At 33.6% G+C, this 15,597-nt stretch overlaps 1 long non-coding RNA gene across 2 annotated transcripts in view; it reads left to right on the top strand.

The window, feature by feature from the left end:
- Window positions 1-15,597, top strand: part of LOC126825462 (uncharacterized) — an 82,586-nt gene that overhangs the window by 39,580 nt on the left and 27,409 nt on the right. For both annotated transcript variants that reach the window (XR_007681987.2, XR_007681985.2), the window contains exons 2-3: window positions 7,325-7,676; window positions 8,880-9,103. This is a non-coding gene — a long non-coding RNA (uncharacterized LOC126825462). The remainder of the gene's footprint in view (window positions 1-7,324; window positions 7,677-8,879; window positions 9,104-15,597) is intronic.

Genomic DNA, 15,597 nt, shown 5'->3' with positions numbered 1-15,597 from the left:
TTGAACAAACCTTGCTTAAGACTCGTTCAAAGGTGAAAAGGTCAAAGGTAACTAACGAATGACCGTAATTAAAATTTAGAGTCCATAACTGAAACAAAGCCTAAAAGCTAGCTAACCAAGTCAGGAAACCAAAAATATCACTTAAGAGCGACAAAAGTTGAACAAACCTTCCTTAAGAGTGGTTCAAAGGTGACAAGGGTCAAAGGTCAAATTTTAGGTCACATAATGACGTTTGAGTGGATTTGATTAAATTGTCTTGTCCGGGATTATTTTTCTTTCTAACACCATTTCTATGAGTTTCACTGCACAAAATGACTGCTTAAGTGCATGAAATGCTGTTCTAATGCTACTTAAGAGCTAATTAATTAGCACTAATTTGTGACCATAATTAAAATTTAGAGTCCATAGCTGAAACAAAGCCTAAAAGCTAGCTAACCAAGTCAGGAAGCCAACAATATCACTTAAAGGGACTATCCCGATTTGAACAGAGTCTCAAAAATAAAAGTCTGAGTACGCATGAAATTTTAACGCCAAAATATAGAGGAATGGTGTATTTACCTTGTCTCAAACTTTCAGCTCAAAATATTTTGAGTCGTTTGGACGTGAATGTCAAAACTGCTTATCCGGACACGTAACCCTTTTAAGATTTCGGGTCAAATTCTTCGTTGAGTGACCTGATAATCGATTCCCGTTCCTTTAGAGGTCTATACAATGAATGACCCATGTGCTGTACTTGATAACGAAAGGTAAATTTCACCTACACATTATTTTTATAAAATAAAAGTCTGGTTTCATTCAGACACCGCATTATACTGGGTGGGACACCATTTTCCATATCCAGATGAAGACTGACGGGTTTAAGTTGTTTGAAAACGCATCACATAGCTTGAGTTAGTTGCTCGGCCCTAAGGTAGGGGATTTTAACACACAATTAAGCAGTTTTATTCTCCAAAATATTATCGGGATTGGCCCTTTAAGAGCGACAAACGTTAAACAAACTTGGCGTAAGACTGGTGACAAAGGTCATATTTTGGGCCACATTATGACCAATTAACCAATCAACCCATCAAATTGCTTATCTCTGCTTGCCCTAAATTGACGCGGAAAAACTATGTGACGAATCACTCATTCCTAGGAAATGAAATGCAAAAACTGTTAAGTTTCTCCATTTATTCGAAATATTGAGAATGGAAGTATAGAACTGGATAACTCTCTGGTTTTTAAAAAAACCGCAGACAATTAAATTATGAATTAGTCCATATACGATTCGAAAAATTTGTGTTCTCCTTTACATGAATATTTACGGGAAAAAAAGTCGAAATAGAAAGGTTATTTTCAGTCTATCAAGACCAGCTTATACTTACAAGATGTTTGTGCTAGATAAGATGTTAATTGCATCAAAACGTCCATTTAGGACAACACGTATACGTTTAATAATACATATAACATGGAAAACACATACATGTACACACAAGTAATACATTCATACAAACATGCGATACTCTTGTTGGCTAATAGTCTTGTTTCATCAATTTTCATTCTATTATGGATAATCGCTCCTAAATATTTCCAATTCTAAATTAGATTTACTGTGGAGTGAGGCACGGATTTCGGAATGTGATGCTGTTTTGGGCGATTTCAACACCAGAGATGCTTCTTAAAGGAGGCATACAATCCCTGCGACCGACCCATGACAATTTCTAGATATCAAAAGTAGTTTAAAGCTGTGATTAATTAGAATATTCGATTTGTGTATTCCACCAATGCTACTTCTATTTATATATATGCGAAGTGGATAATTATTTTGATATAATATTTGTATTGTCATCATTGTGTTCCATGCATTTCTGTCTCCTCGTTAACTGTAGGCTTTTTATCTTTTTGTAATAATATTGTATTGTTAACGATTGTAAATATGAATCTAGTAGTCAAGCTTGATGTGGGCTACATTAACCTGTGATTGTTTCCCATAAAAACTGTGTTCTGTTAAATAAAAGGGTGTTGATAAGTCCACAATAAATAAATACCTTAATTTTAACAAGCACACACCTGTGACATTATCGACAATGCGAAAGTAATTTAAAGTCAAAAACAGAACAAAACAAGCCGTTCAATTTGAATTATTCGCGTATTTCACCAAACATAATAAACATGTATTATACATTAGCTAAATCTGTCAGTTGCAGGTATTTCATTAGTTATATGTTGATCTATTAATTAGACATGTATTAACATGCCAAGACCATAATCAACCCTCAATGACATCTGATGGGCCTTGCCTATTATCGTTACAACATTAACAATGACAACTGAGTCTACAGTCTTATTGAAATGAGTTTTTTCTTGACTCAGAGTTCAGCAACTGTACTGAAATTTTCAGCATATTCTCTTGACATTATCTATTTTTAACCATTATAGCGCGAAGTGTCAGCTCTTTATCCAATCTTTCACAATAACACTTAACAATTGATTAGAATATACAATAAAACAAATTCAAAATTGGGCATATTACTTTATACTCAAATTACATTAATAATATGTACTTTCCGACCCAATTTCGTCTCTTCAAAAGAATAGAGCTAATCACCCTTTAAACAGTTCACTCATTGAACTATGTCTGGAATTACTTCTTTAAATCGAATAATGCCTAAAAGGAAGTTTAGTCTCCTTCAATTTTAAAATTCCTTGTTGTACTTATAACTTTGCCATACTTTCAAGTGCATAATTATTGCTGACATCAACATTATTGTCATCCGCCTTTCGAAGAAAGCAGGGAACTATTAAAATGGGCCTGTTCGTCTCTCTGTTCATCAAGCCATTTTGGACACAATAACTCCTCTTCTAATTGAGGTAGAATTTTTAAACTTGGTGTAGGTGTTGATTATGTGAATGGCTTGATGGAGTTCGAAGATGCGCATTTTATGTTTAGGATCAGCAATTTGATTGGTCATAATGTGGCCCAAAATATGACCTTTGTCACCAGTCTTACGCCAAGTTTGTTTAACTTTTGTCGCTCTTAAGTGATATTGTTGGCTTCCTGACTTCGTTAGCTAGCTTTTAGGCTTTGTTTCAGCTATAGACTCTAAATTTTAATTATGGTCACAAATTAGTGCTAATTAATTAGCTCTTAAGTAGCATTAGTACAGCATTCCATGCTCTTAAGCAGTCATTTTGTGCAGTGAAACTCATAGAAATGGTGTTAGAAAGAAAAATAATTCCGGACAAGACAATTTAATCAAATCCACTCAAACGTCATTGTGTGATCTAAAATTTGACCTTTGACACCTTTGAACCACTCTTAAGCAAGGTTTGTTCAACTTTTGTCACTCTTAAGTGATAGTTTTGGTTTCCTGACTTGGTTAGCTAGCTTTTAGGCTTTGTTTCAGTTATGGACTCTAAATTTTAATTACGGTCATTCGTTAGTGACCTTTGACCTTTGAACGAATCTTAAGCAAGGTTTGTTCAACTTTTGTCGCTCTTAAGTGATATTTTTGGTTTCATGACTTGGTTAGCTACCTTTTAGGCTTTGTTTCAGTTATGGACTCTAAATTTTAATTACGGTCACTAATTAGTGCTAATTAATTAAGCGCTTAAGTAGCATTAGCACAACATTGTATGCTCTTAAGTCATGCATTCTGTTTCTTAGTGTTAAGTGTGAAACGCTTGCAAAAAAATTGTAGATGGACATTGAATTTTAACTCCCATTAAATATGGGAGGGCTAGGGGGAGCGCACCCAGGTATATGCACAGGTTACAAAACTTAAGACTTGGCTTTCCAAAATGATCTAGGGGTAAACTCTGTGTTGTAGACCTCAAACCTTTTGGACTCAATATTTTGATTAAATCTCACTGGGCGCCCGGGTTATTAAGCTAGTTTGCCTGTAAAAGAGTCAATTATTATTCGATTTTCATAAAAGTGACACCATTTGATGCGTAATGTCAATTTTAACAAGGTCAAACCAATTTAACATTTCCAATGTCACTGGAAATGACGTAATTTGGGCAAAAATTGTATTTATAGCCTTCAAAACCAGTATTTTATTCAAATGAGTCGTATTTGTTATTTGTTTAAAATTTTGATATTTGATTCCAATCAACCAATAGAATGAACTCATATGATCATATAGGTATCACAAAATGGTTTCTAACTTGTTCAGTTGCAGAGAAATAGACGATTTTGAACAGGTAACTTTTCAAGGTTTTTGGTCCATAAAAGTGTCAATTATTATTCGATTTTCATAAAATTTTCCCCGTCTGATACCTAATGCCATTTACGATTTCATACAAGTAAGTTAACACTTTTACTGTCACCGGAAGTAATGTCATTTTGGCAAAAACTGTATTTTTAGCCTTCAAAACAGATATTTTATTCAAATGAGTCTAATTTGTAATGTTTTTAAAATTATGATATTTGATTCCAATCAACAAATAGATTGAACCCATACGATCATACAGATACCCAAAAATGATTTCTAACTTGTACGGTTACAGAGAAATAGACGATTTTCTACAAGTCCCTTTTCAATGTTTTTGGTCTATAAAAGTGGCAATTATTATTCAATTTACATAAAAATTATTCCACGTGATGCCTTATGCCATTTCTGATTTCATAAAACTAATTTAACATTTTCATTATCACCGGAAGTAATGTAATTTTGTCAGTATCACTTACATGTAACAAATGTATACAATGAATTGATATTGCTGTAATTGGTTGATTCTGCGTACATTTTATTTGATGTGTGCAATGCTTATGTGAAAACCTGTTTAATGGTTTCATCGGTACCGGAAGTGACATATGTTTAAGGGTAACGGGGCACCGGTGAAACCCGTCATTACTGCGTCGCAGTTCTAGTGATGATTGTTTTTACCAAAAAAACAACCATCCAACACGTTGACTGTTTTATTTTCCACTTGAGAATATCTCAGAAACTACTTGGCGGATCTGTACGATATCTTTGGTTTTACAGGAAAGTCAGCATGACTTAGAGATTAAACCTATTTCGAACATTCTGTGACAATGCGAAATGTCCGAAAAAGCCAAAGTTGTCGTTTTTTTAAATGTCGCCGTAATATTTACAATAATCGACAGATTTTAACATTTGGAACATTTTGAGTTAGCTGGAGACAGGGCAAATAGCTACGGTACTTCAGATTTTTGATTTTCGACGAATCTTCGCTTATATTAGGCACAAATGTCGTAGCAATAATCCATATGAAGAGAATGTATGTGAAAATTAATTTGTAATATGCGCAGTTGCCGAGAAATAGGCAAGTTTGCATATGTCATTTTTCACATTATTTTGCCTGTAAAAGAGTTAATTATCATTCGATTTTCAATTTGTTTTTATCATTTGATGCCTAATGCCAATTTGGACTAGGTCAAGCCAAATTAACATTTTTACTATCACCGGAAATGACATCATTTGGTCAAAAAGTGTTTTTTCAGCCTTCAAACCAGATATTTTATTTAAATGAGTCAGATCTGTAATGTTTTTAACATTATGATATTTGATTCCAATCAACAAATAGAATTAACCCATACGATCATACAGATACCACAAAAACGTTTCTAAGTTGTATGATTGCAGAAAATAGAGGATTTTCTTCAAGTCATTTTTCAAGGTTTTTTGTCTATAAAAGTGCAGGTGTTCAATCCCTGCATTGGCCGAGAAAGTTCATCCAGATTTTCTGGCATGATTCTCCCTTGTCAGTGATGCAGGACGGAGGGGCGGACAAGGAAAGCTGTCTAGTCGTTCGGATGGGACGAAAAACCAAGGTCCCGTGTACACATTGGCGTGCACGTAAAAGATCCCTTGGCAGTTGGAATTCGATATAAGAGTAGGCCGTAGTGCCGCTGTCCGGGCAAAATTTCCCTCATAGCACACTGTATGGCGTATGCCCGTCTTCATTAGCCCAGCTTAGGAGCAGAACAGTAGGACGTTAAACTCCATTTCATTTCATTTCATTTCATTTATAAAAGTGCAAATTAATATTCGATTTTCATAAAATTTTCACCATGTGATGCCTTATGCCATTTATGATTTCATAGAACTAATTTAACATTTTCATTATCACCGGAAGTAATGTCATTTCGGCAAAAACTGTATTTTTATCTTTCAAAACAAATATTTTTTTGAAGTGAGTTATATTTATTATTCGTTTAACAATTTTGATATTTGATTCCAATGGACATATAAATTTGATAAATACGATCATATAGATGTCCAAAAATGGCTTCTAGTATCTTCCCTTGTCGAGAAATAACCAATTTTGTCAGGATTTTTTATAGATTTTTTTCCCCACTTTAATTTCCCATTAGAAAGTTAGCTAACTTATCGGTAAGTTAGTAATAAATTTTGTCAGGATCACTTTTTTGACATATGTAACACATGGTAACAAATGTATAGATGCAATTGATATTGCTAGATTTGGTTGATTCTGCGTCTGTTTATGCAATGCTTATGTGGAAATCTGTTTAAGGGTTTCATTGATACTGGAAGTGACATAAGTTCACGGATAACGTGCACCGGAAGTGACATAAGTTCAAGGGTAACGTGGCACCGGTGAGACCCGTCATTACTGCTTCGCAGTTCTAGTTATTATTATTATTATTATTTTTCCATTTGAGCATATCTCAAAAACTACTTTGGTAAGTTAGTAACAAATTTTGTCAGGATCACTTTTTTGACATATGTAACACATGGTAACAAGTGAATAGATGCAATTGATATTGCTAGATTTGGTTGATTCTGCGTCTGACATAAGTTCACAGATAACGTGGCACCGGAAGTGACATAAGTTCAAGGGGAACGTGGCACCGGTGAAACCCGTCATTACTGCTTCGCAGTTCTAGTTTAATATTACTTTGGTGAAATAGATGATTTATTGTTATGTAAATAAAATAAATAATGTTACATTGCATGTCAGTATCTGGTCCATGGGTTACATTTAAAAATCAAGGATTTGTTATCTTGTGCTAGCGCTATACAGGGTCTAATAACTCTAATGACCATTTGCTGCTCTTTTCTTCACCAGAATCAACCTTTCATGACCAGAATCAGTTGTTCATGATCACAACTAGATGAAGCTAGGGTTGTTCAAGATGTAGTCGAACTCATTTACATTCAATATAATAGTAAATGAACATTTCATTTGCAATTTATTAAACCTGTTATCATTTAGCTAAAATTGTTAACTATGTTAACTTTTTAAATATACCATCAAGACATACATACCTATAATTTTTGTTATTTTTTGGATAGATTTTGAAACAGCAATTGACCAAACTACTGCAATATATTCTGTTTCTGTATATTTCCAGTTTTCATTTAGAATGGGATAGAAGCTGTAATACAGATATAAATATAGTGCAAATTGTATAGTTTCATCCCCGCATCACTTAAAGTTTTAGTGCTAAAACATTTTATAAAGGAAACAATATTCAAACTTTAAAACTAATTCTTTAACATAAGAAATCATTGAGGATTCCGTTTAAAATTTTTTGAAAAAATCAGACTATCTTTTTAAAGTCTTATTCAGAAGACAATCCTAATGTGTGAAACTGTTTGCATTAAAAAAAATGGTTGAACCTGCTCATTATGAATTAACAGATCAGTTTGGAGCAAGTAGTGTTTTAGCAGCAGCATTACATCAGATGGATGGCATTATTTCTAGTAAGTATAGGTTTTGTTACCTACATGTATATATGTCATTATAACAACACCTGTTACCTTGATTATTATTTATATGTTCATGTTTTACTATAATATACCTGTAGACTAACGTGTACAGGTAGCTTGTACTGTTGTACAGACATCATTGGAAATGCTAGTCATCACGCATACATGTATGTTGGATTTTTTTAAATGGGTTCTTTTTATGGTGGTATATGGATGGATAATGATGTAGTTATGAAGATTAAGATGCTTACATGCACCAGTATTTTTGCTGGTGAGAATATGAATAATACTTTGATATTATTTAATTGCTTAAACGTTGTCTCAAACATGGGCGTAAACACCCAATTCTGGAATCTCCAGCATTGCTGATAAAATTTGGGTATTCTTGTGGTCATAGCATTGGGTTCATAAGCAAATATATCCATCTTATAAAAAAAAACATAGAAAGGATTTTATATACTGGTACTAGTTTTGCTTTTAAAATTGTCTTCCTCGGCAAAATCTTGCAGAAAATAATCTGTTGTTATGTATAAATTTGTTGTTCAAATTAAAGGTACCGGTATATGTATTAGATAGGATACTTGATTGAATGTTCTGTAATTAAATTCTCTGAATCCCACTAATAGTGACACCATGAGTAAAAAAGGAATTTAATGCTACAGCGCATACATCAACCGAAAAATAAAATATTACAACCACTGATCAATTGTATTTTATATCAGGGACGTCAACCAACCACAACAGCTGAAACATATTTGTTGTGTTTATTTACATCACAGTTCTACTCACACTCTCTCAGTTGTCAGGACTGACTGAACCATGGGCCCTATGACAGAACTTTCACAGGACTCAATTCTGTGTCACTCTACTGCAATTCTGAACAGTTCCGTGCTGACAATGTGCTTCCCTTACACGTCCCATGATCTGCCCCTGTAGATCATTAACTATTCCTCTGCAAAGGAATTGAAAAGTTTGTGAACCTGATAGATCAGATTATTGAAGGCATAAAGGATTCTATCTAAATTTTGGTCAGTGTCAACATAGCTGCTATTGTAGGCATACTTCCACATTTTGTGTGGCTATTTTTCTGTGATCCTGTGACTGCATGCCTTCTACAGATAAGGAAGAATGTGGACATACTCTACTTGTATCACTGCTTTGGTGAATTTCTACCCATCACATTTCACTTGATTTCAGGCACCGATTTCGAATTTCGCACTGATGCTAGTGATCATGCTGATCATGCTATGGCCTTTCGAAAAGCGAGACCACTAGGAAGAGCCAAGGTCTGTTATTTATTATATGATTTAAAAAGAGCTTTAGAAGGTTCCAGAGACAGACAACTCCTATTAGACTCAATACCAGCAGACATTGTTTTATTTCTTCGTGATTGGTTGTTATCAGAAGAAGTATGTCTGGAGGTAAGTGCATAAAAGTTAAGTCCATTACACTCATACACATCTACATCAAATCCTTTTGAACACTTCCATCCACAGTTACCCATTCAGATCAATGTTTACGTTTATAATTCAGTTTTTATGCACCCACATTTCAGTGTGGACATATTAAGTCATCTGTCCTTATGAACACGATAGAAGCACAGTTTTTAACAGATTCTTTTCAAGTTCGTGTAGCATTGGGATCATGAGAGGATGCATAACAATATTCAGCGTTTCCCCACTTTCTGTTCCAAAGAAATGGCCCCTTTGCTGTTAACTTTGTAAACATGGTAGAGGTTACAGCTTTCATTTCATTTGTTTAAATTTGGTGTGATGTATTGGGCGTCATGAGGATGAACCTTATCAATATTCAGCCATAGAGGCAACAGTTGTTAACAATTTTTCAAGCTTGTTAACACCATAGAGATCAGATATCATGAAGGCATTATTATCAAATTAGGTCAGCATCAAAGTTACTCTTGAAGATAAACTGCTGTGTGGGTGTATTTTCACATTTTGTGGGGCTATCTTTGAATAAAAGACAATAATTAGGCTCATAACAAGCTAATCAAAATTGTCTATGCAGATGAACATGTTAATTTTAATGTATACATTAATTTATTGTATACTATTCCTATTCTTAAACATTTTAGAAGATCAAAAATGCATATTATATTCATTATACATGTATATGAACATTATACTGGGAACAGGGGTGGTTGGATGATGAAAAGCTTATGTTAATTGAGCAAGTTTACATTCATGTTAATTTGGTGAAGTAAGTATACTGTATAACCAAGTATCACTAATTATATAATTAATCATATTATGACAAACACTGCACCTGCTTAATATTCAAATCAATCCATCAATTTATAAATAATAGGCTACTAAAAGTAGGATGACCCGTGCAGTGAAAATTTTCCCTACAGAAAGTTGGACTCGGCACGGCAAATGTGCACGATTCAGTGGCTTGTCTCGAACTGATTTTTCGCTAACTGCGCAGTATGATAATACTCAGTGCTAGAGTCTATGAGACTATAAATAGCCATCGCACGTGCAATTCTCTACACATCTATCAACTATTACAGCCGTAAAAAATCTATTGTTGACGATTCTGAACAGCAGTAATATTTAGCTTTTTGGTTATTATGGCAGCTTTAGAAATTACATTTGTTTTATTTTTTAAATTGCTTTATCATTAACTGTACCGTTAGGAGCCGCATCTTTTGGTTTAGTATAAATAATAATTCTGAAACACTCGGGTTAGGCAAGAACATGATACTAGTAGTAGTTTCATTTTACTTTTACAAGGTTTTTAAAACAATTGTTGAGTTGCCTAACATGCGTGTTTCTAAATTCAATTTCATGTTCCAGCTTTCTGTTATGTTTCTTAAAAGTAGTCTTGATTATCCCGGCCTGTAAATCAGACGTAGAATGATTGGTAGACTGGTTAAGTGAGACTAATTTCAAAACAAGGGCATGTAACCTATTTTTTTACTCACAAGCAGGGCTCACGCTGTCGGTCGCCAAAGTCGCAATTTGCGATAAAAATATGAAAGTGGCGATTAAAATTTGATTTTGGCGATAATTTTGGCGATAACGTTTTGTGGTACTGGCGATTCTTTTTGAGAACTGGCGGAAAAAAAATCTTAAAATTATAATCGTATTTATCCTAGCTGGATTAACCATTAATTGATCGAGTGTCAATCACTTGGATGAAAACTATAAATTAAACAATTGGCTGATAATCCGGATTGCGCGTCAATTACTAATCAGTTGTCTTGGATTAATGATTAGTTGATTGATAATTGCCATGATGTATATAAAGTCTATCGCAAGTCATTATTTACTCCTAATGATTAAACCAAGCGGTGATTATTTGATGTTTCGTTTCGTCTTAAAAAAAATGGTAATACATGTAATCAAAATGGCCGACAGATCCTTTCGAAGAGAATTAAATATTTTGATAGTTGAACTGTGGCTTCATATACGGCATATACAAGCATGCCGATCGGATATCATTAGTTCAAATTATATCATCACCTGGTCGAAAACGTAAGAAAGAGTTGAATAGAGACGATTCTTGAGCGAGAAACCATTTCGCCATATGTATCATATTACCGTCGCAAAAATGCTCTAAAGGTGAACGACGGGTATAATTGTAAACATCTCTTACAAATAAAACCAAAATTTATATCGTTCTATCAGTCATTCAGATTCTGATACCTTTACGGTACCTGGAAATAACTATAGGCCTATTGTACACGCAACACATAAATTTACTGAAAATATATTGTGCAGTACGGTGTTCAAATAGACTAAATTCTCCCCCCCCACCAAAAAAAAAAGATCTTCTTAAATCCAAAGTTGTTGTATATTGTATTGTATATATCGGTAATTGTTTTAGAATGTTAATAAGCCTAGCTGAGATATAAATTCGTTGGATGTTGTCTTTTTTATCACACATTTTTGGCAGATAAAATTTCCAGTTGGCGGAAAAAAAATATGAACATTTTTTTATATAAAAATTATCATCCATTTTGGCGAAAAAAAATTGAAAGCCAGTGTGAGCCCTGCTCACAAGTGCCCAGATATTATGGCCGACACTCGTAACCATCTTTCAGTGTATTATTTATGGATGGTTAAATGGTCATAGCTTATTAAGTTGTTCATTCTCCACTAACCTGAACCAAATATGTTATACATTGTCGCCCGTACATTTTAGAAAACAAATATCTATTTGGATACCGATTTTTAATTCTAACATGAAGTTATTAGTCTATATTTGATCACACCAACATGTATTACCGTCCTTACATGAGGCAATTTTCATAATCCGGCTCTTCAACAGGCCATTTTTACCATATTTTACTTGTCGCTCTTTGCTTTCTCTGTAATGTTTGTTCTGTTAATAAAAGTTATCGCATCAAAAGTTGTCATTTTTTTATATTTTCCATGGCATATAGCTCCATTGTTTCAAATAAAATCCATTTTACACCCCCCTTATTCTTGGAATTTAAATTTTATCTGTTAAAACCTTGTCGCAAATTTCGCAACAGATACGTGACCATATATTTGGAGTGGTTAAATTTTGTAGTATAGGGTTTGGGGAGGTAAGAATGCTCCCAGAATAACCGATTGTGGCATTGTGATTAATCATTTATAATAAATACCTGAATTAATTAGGATCTCTGCTATATACATCGCACAGACGAAAAGTTAAAAAGTGCGTTCGGTTTTCAACAGTTGCGTGATCATACTTTTCTTAGTTTTTGTAATGAAAGCCTCGTACGAGATGATTCATGGTTTTCATTACTATATAGGTGGCAGCTATGATTTGTACGACAGTGAAAGAAAACTATAGACAATAAAATATACTTCTCAAGTGATGGTATAGTTACGAACAACAGATACGTGATAAATAGATATGTTACCGTTATGAGTAAAATTGAAATCTAATGCCACTGCCCGCTTAAATAACGTGATATAAAACGAGAATCTGGCGACAACGTGTCCTTTAGACCTTGAAGCCACCATCTTAGACTTGACGAACGACGTTAAAGACAATATAAATTCAGATATTGAAATCAGGACAGTTTTGGGTTAGTAATACTACATTTTCTGTGTTTTACAAATTTGTTTACATCGTTTCCTACTATCAACAACTTAATTTACGATTTTTAAGGTGAAAAACCAAATAATTTAATCAAATGAAGTGCTACATTAGAGCAATGTTAAGTAACGTATCTGTTTTATGGTGGTAACGTATCTGTCAAACCTACTTTTAAGCCAGTTTGATGGGCAAAAATCACTGAAAATTCTGCCGAGCTGTATCAGTAAGGTTCTTATTACATTGATATATAATTGATATATAAACTAAATTAAAGAAAGACACCAAAATACTAATTTAACGGCTAGCGCTTTCTGTTCTTACTGAACATACTCAGGCCATTTTTATTTATGATAGATTACATGCAACGCCATAGCGTTACTATAAATATATCAAATACAACATAATAATATTTACATATTTCCACATTTAGTAAATAATCAATAAAAACGGAATTATTAAATCAGCTGCTGATTCTTCGTCATCGGCTGCCGATGCTATGTCATCTGCTACATGGTCCGCCATCGTCTGTTGCTAATGATCAATCTAATGTAAAAGAAGACACCTTTATAGCTGCAGTTTATGACGGGGATTGGTATGTTGGTAGAGTTCCGGAGATGGAGAAAGCGGACACAGCTGAAGCTTTCGTCACATTTATGATCAAACATTATTCTAAAGGTCAACTTACCTTGCGATGACCGGAAAGACCAGACGAATTGTTAATTCCATTATCAAATATCATCCGAATCATCGACGAACTTCTTCCTGTTGGAAGATTTAAGCGATATTATCAGTTATCGGTCGCGGATTTAAATGCCCTTAACGAAACAGATATGTTACCCTAAAGTTTGAGATACATATATATATGCACTATTTTATGTTAATGTGTCAGAAATTGTTTTTTTTTTTGTTTTTAGCAAAGTTAAAATGATTATTTTTTAGTTTTGTGGTATCCTCTGAAAAATCAAATTATTTGCAATAGAAACGTTACTGCTAAAACAAGTGATACTAAATTTTAAATGGAAATTCGTCATTTATACAAGATCGCTCGATGAATCCCATATTAATAGTAGCCTTTATTCGATACAACGATCATCATGCTCTTACCCTGTTTGATTGTCCATCTTATATTTCACACTAAAGACCCAAATTTGTCAACATTATTTAATTTCAAACATAAGGAAACCACCATGCATTATTTGAGAAAAACTATTTTTCTACCAGTGTCTTGATCTAAATGATACATTATGGTATTACGTCACATTAAAGATAAATACCTGGGTTCTTCGTTGATTAAAATTAATTGTATTTCAGGTAACATTTATTTGTTTGTGTAACGTATCTGTTGCACGTACGGTTTCAGGTGGGTCGAGACAAGTTGACACAAGTTTCTCCTCGGACGAGATATTTGGAAGCCCCTTCAGTTTTTTGTTCCAAGATATATTTTCTTTTGAAATAAAACGTATTTTAAGTTACATGTTGAAGTTCACTTTTGTACACATTGGTATTCCAATTAGCTCAGTTTAGTGGAGAATGAACGAAGTACAATATGACCGTTTATTTAGTGACTATAAATGTGCGAAACTGATCTAAGGCTTGGTGTATATATAAATATTGTGGTGTAATTGTCAAGATATTTGGAGATATTTATTTATGGTGGGTCACCCTTCTAAAAGATTTTAATTTTCTTTTTACATATTGTTGTATAATAAAAATATTGTCATTTATAGAGTGTGTTAATACTGATGAACTGTTTCTAAAGCACTGTTGGTTGTTATATTAACTGACTATCGCATATCTATATCACTTGTTCATTTCCATATATTTTTTTTACTTTTTTCTGTATCCTCAGGAAAGAACTTATACATGTATACATGTACATGTAGGCCTTGTCTGTTATTCTGTTTTTTTTCAGATAATAAGATATCATTCTATATGTACATAATACATGTAAATAAAATATTAGGATGACTAATAACCAATTTTATTCAATGTTGCAAGTTATTATTCAGCCAAAATCTTGTTACAGATCAAGTGCAGCTTCCTCGATTTTTATACGGCCACCTTGAAATGTGGTTGTATAAGGTCATTGCCCCCGTCCATCCGTCCGTCTGGCGGTCCGGCATCCACAATTGCTTGTGGACGCTCTAGAGGCTAAAGTTAATATCAAATTGACTTTAAATTTATCCACAGTATTTATGGTCATGATACGAAGAAGCCTATTGATTTTCAGCAATTTACGATAATTACTGCCAGAGTTATGGCCCTTGATCACATTGAAAAATTTTGTGGACGCTCTAGAGGCTACAGTTAATATCCGATTGACTTTAAATTTATACACAGTGTTTAAGGTCATGAGACGAAGAATCATATTGATATCCGATAATTACTGCCAGAGTTATGGCCCTTGATCACTTTGAAATATCTTGTGGATGCTCTACAGGCTAAAGTTAATATCCGATTGACTTTAAATTTATACACGGTGTTTAAGGTCGTGAGACGAAGAATCCCAGTGATTTTCAATGATTTCAGATAATTACTACCAGAGTTATCACCCTTGATCACTTTGAAAAATCTTGTGGATGCTCTAGAGACCAAAGTTATCATCCGATTGATAAACAGAGTTTAAGGTCTTGAGACGAACAAGTATATTGATTTGCAATGAATTTTGATAACTTGAACAGCTAAATGCATGGTATTAAATGTTTCCTATACTAAATCTTAGCATTGAACAGAACTAAAAATCAAACAATTTCTAATGATTTTCGGATAATAACTTAATGAGTTGTTACTCTTAATCAGCTTTTAGTGTATTATAAATGTTTCATTACCGACAATAGAAAAAATATGTGACAACTCTTAT

The sequence above is a fragment of the Patella vulgata genome, chromosome 6, assembly GCF_932274485.2.
Source record: "Patella vulgata chromosome 6, xgPatVulg1.2, whole genome shotgun sequence".
Classification (NCBI taxonomy): Eukaryota; Metazoa; Mollusca; class Gastropoda; family Patellidae; genus Patella; species Patella vulgata.
This window is presented reverse-complemented; position numbering and strand designations above follow the sequence as displayed.